This window comes from Mytilus galloprovincialis, chromosome 6 (assembly GCF_965363235.1).
Source record: "Mytilus galloprovincialis chromosome 6, xbMytGall1.hap1.1, whole genome shotgun sequence".
In the NCBI taxonomy this organism is placed as follows: Eukaryota; Metazoa; Mollusca; class Bivalvia; order Mytilida; family Mytilidae; genus Mytilus; species Mytilus galloprovincialis.
The window spans coordinates 60,791,706-60,795,818 of NC_134843.1; positions in this window are offsets into that span (position 1 = coordinate 60,791,706).

A 4,113-nucleotide genomic window follows, 5' to 3' on the forward strand; every position below is an offset into this window, starting at 1 on the left:
GAGCATTGAGGACCAAAAAAAATCCTAAAAGTTTTGCCAAAAACAGCTAAGGTTATCTATTCCTGAGGTAGAAAAGCGTACATTTAATTCGAATTGAATTCGAATCGAATGCGCATCGAATTCGATATTCGCGTTCACACACTCTTCTTTTTCAATTCGAATTGATTCGAATTGGCTAATTCGAATTAATTAATTCGCATTAGAAATAAGTTTTCGAAATAACATACAAATTAAAAGTTAACGTCGTTAGGACAGTAAAGCGAATTTGACGCGCATTGCAATTCGAATTAGAATGACGTTAGGACGTTAAACTTTTCGAATGCGAATTAAACTAATTCGAATTAGTTAATGTGAATCAAAGTTTTGTAAACAGATAATTTTTAATTATTACTATATCAATGATAATTCATTTCAACACAGAAGTGCTGACTACTGAGCTGGTGATACCCTTGGGGAATAAAAAAAACTCCACCAGCAGTGGCATCGACCCAGTGGTTGCAAATAAACTCTTCAAAGATACCAGGATTAAAAATTTGTATTTACGCTAGACGCGCCTTTCGTCTACTAAAGACTCGTCAGTGACGCTCGAATAAAAAAAGTTAAAAAGACCAGATAAAGTACGAAGTTGAAGAGCATTTTGGGGACGTATTGTAAACGTATAACGAGGAAACTTAACATTAAATATTTTGCACTTTTAAAAAAAAGTTATACAAATTTAAATATCTTTGTAACTTTAGCAAAAGACCAGTCCACGTTAGAATATAGATTCAAAGTAAGGGATGTTGATTTGAAAATGAATCTAAAAAAGTAGGAAAAAAATTTATAAAAAAAAACTACCAGAATAGAAACGGGGCTAAATATTTGGAAGCATATGAGCACGATGTTTCGAAACTGACTGAAAAAAATCTTTTAAATGCGAATTCAACGTAAATTTTAAATTTCCTGTCAAATGCATAATAAATCTTAATGTCCTTAATATTTACAGCTAATTTTCTTATGCATGTACAGCAAGACTTGGGTTAGCTTGCTTGCTTTGTTTGTATATATTGTACAATTGTAATTGGGGTAACGTCCAATGAAATGTATATACAATATATACAGGTTTAACTATGCTTATATATATTGTTTGAAGATGTCATCTTAATTCCAAAGCTTAAGTTAACATTTATGCAAATAAAGCAAGCAAGGCAACCAAAGTTTCACACTACAAACATTTGAAAATTAGCTCTAATTGTGTGGCTACGTAGTTCCAGTTATATCTAATATCAGTGGAAATAACCTTGAAAATAAGGATAATTATGACAAATTCTACGAATATCTGAACGTCATTCATACCATCTTCTGTCAGAATGTGGAATAATCTTAACTTTTCAAGAAACGTACTAACGATTTTACATTTTAAAGAAAATAATATACTTTGAACCATTTAGAACTCATAAATATTAGAGCGGAGGGTCCAGGAAATTGTACATATTGTATACAAGGCTAAGACACTAACGCGCTTAGAGTTGAGTTCAAAATGCGTGTATCAAAGTGTAGTATATGGGCATTTATTTTTTACAGAGACAAGTAAGTGTGTGTGATTCTAAATGTCCCGATAGTTTTAATGATTGAAGATGCTATTCATCTACATCTTGAAGGTCGATTGTATTGCAACTGATAACAACCAAAGAATATCTCTGGATATTATTGGTCTTTTTATATAATAAACGTGCATATACAAATATATTTATACTGGAACTGATTCATTTCACTACAAAGTTGACTTAATTTTTTTCAATAAGGTTGTGTTTTTTTTTTTATTATACATGCGAAGCGGTTGTAATATTTCTATTCAGCTGTCTTGCTAAATATAAAAAAAGAATATATATATGTGGTATGATTACCAATGAGAATCGTAAATCTCCACAAGAGACATGGGCAAATGACATAACAATTAACAACTATAGGTCTCTTAATTACAAGATAAAATTATTTAATTAAAATTGTTTCTAACCATTACAAATATTACCTCGAATATCTAATACCGATTGCAGTTCATCATGGTTCATGTGATGACTCTTTATTGTGTCGATTTTTGCACACGATATTTATAATTGTTACATTTGAGAATGGTTCTTTCGATTTATAGTCATTAATATTATACATTAGACACTCACATGGTTATATAATTCTAAGGCGAGTCTGTTTTAACTTATCAATGCTTTATGCTTTCTATTGCATGCATGTTGGTCGTCGAGATTTTTTTTTTTAACCTTTTCCAGTTCTAAATTGTGATATCTCACCGAAATAAGTTTTAAGCTTGGTGAAAATATCATGACCTAAATAATTTACTTATCGATGCCAGATGGTTTATTTGTAACCACCAAATTAGCAAATAAAGAGAAATGACCATATTAATACCCGTCAATAAGTTTCTTTGTGTTTTTTATTGTTTGTTTATTATTATTATTATTATGATTATCTTAAAGGACATATGTACAGCATTACAAAGAATACACATTGTCATATTCCCGAGGGTGTATCAAATGAGGTTCTGTTAGTTAAAATGCCCACTGCAATTAAGTTTTTAAGTATGATATAATTTTACTCAATGTCAAAAATTGACATTCTCTCTACGTATACGTGCGAACGGATATTGTTTTATTGTTAAAGCGTTAAATTGCATTTTAGTCTGTTGTGGCCTCAAGGAAGTTATGACACGAAAAAATGGTAATTAGTGATTTAACTAAGCATTGCTGTTTGTGTGACATACTGGCAACAAACTGAATATTAATCGAATGTTTCAGATGAAATGACAGTGTCGTTAAACATGTTAAAAGAAGTAAATCGAGAAATGCGAATGTTTTCAACTCGGAATAATATATTCATATCAGCTATACTTATATGCGTTTGATGTCTGTATGATATTTTGATTGTATGATGATATTATTTTAACCTTATAACCTCCCTAACTAGTAAGTATTTGTTCCGCATATATTGAACCAGTTTTAATATTTGTATTGCATTAGTTTAAACATGATATAGCCTAGAACTGTATTGCATAAAAGAAAGCCGTTATACCATGTTTACCATTCATGACAAGCAATACAACAAGAAGAAAATATGCAATATGACTAAAACCTACAACATATTTATTTATTAGTTAATGCAGATATGTTTTGAGCCAACTGAGGTTGCGAATGAGTCCAGTTAGTTATTTTATTTCATTTCTTTTACATTATCAGTAAAATTATCCCTGGTCTAGCTGATAATTGAACAAACTGAAAAAGTGCGCATCGTTATAGAAAGTGGTTATATAGATTATCTGCTGTCCGCTAATAAAACGTGTCAGTTGAAAATGCTCAACCACACCGTATTTTTTTTTTTCACTTTGCACGAAATAGAAAAAATGCAATCTTTTGAAAAACGAGTTATTGGTGTCATTAGGTCCAAAGACACCGTTATCGTCCTCTACGAATAAAGTTCCTAGTGAACAGTGTATAATTTGATGTTTTATTTAATACACTTTCACAATTTATTTCTTGATATTTAATGCATGAAATATTAAGTAGGGGGATGAAATTACATGTTAAAACAAAATGGGTGCTGAATCTTTATGTATAGTAGGGATTTGGTCCAGTTAAAAATGGTCAAATTTTATTACCTCCGAAGCTGTCAAACTGAATTGTATACCCCCCTTAACCAAGGACGTATAACTAATATACGTCCTTAATTGCCTTAACACAGAATTGTCAATATCATTGAGTTATAGAGCTGGTAGAAGTTTCTTTTATTTTGATATTATTTGGCCAATTAGTAAAAATCCTTTTGAGATAGAGCAGTTGCGGTTTTTTTAATTTGAATTTATTGTCTAAAAGAAATGCACTACGAAATAACTGTGTTCTTCATGTTAAGTTCGTTTCTTCGAAAACATACTGATATTACTAAACCCCTTTTTTTTAACATGGCAGCCATTGGTATGGACTTTCATTTCTACACCTACATTTCGAACTGATATGTTAATTGGACAAAAATTGATCCTTTAAAAAGAATTATTGGTGTTTTTATTGGGACAGTTTTATATTAATAAATACACTGAAATTAAAGTTCGTTTCTTCGAAGTAAATTAGA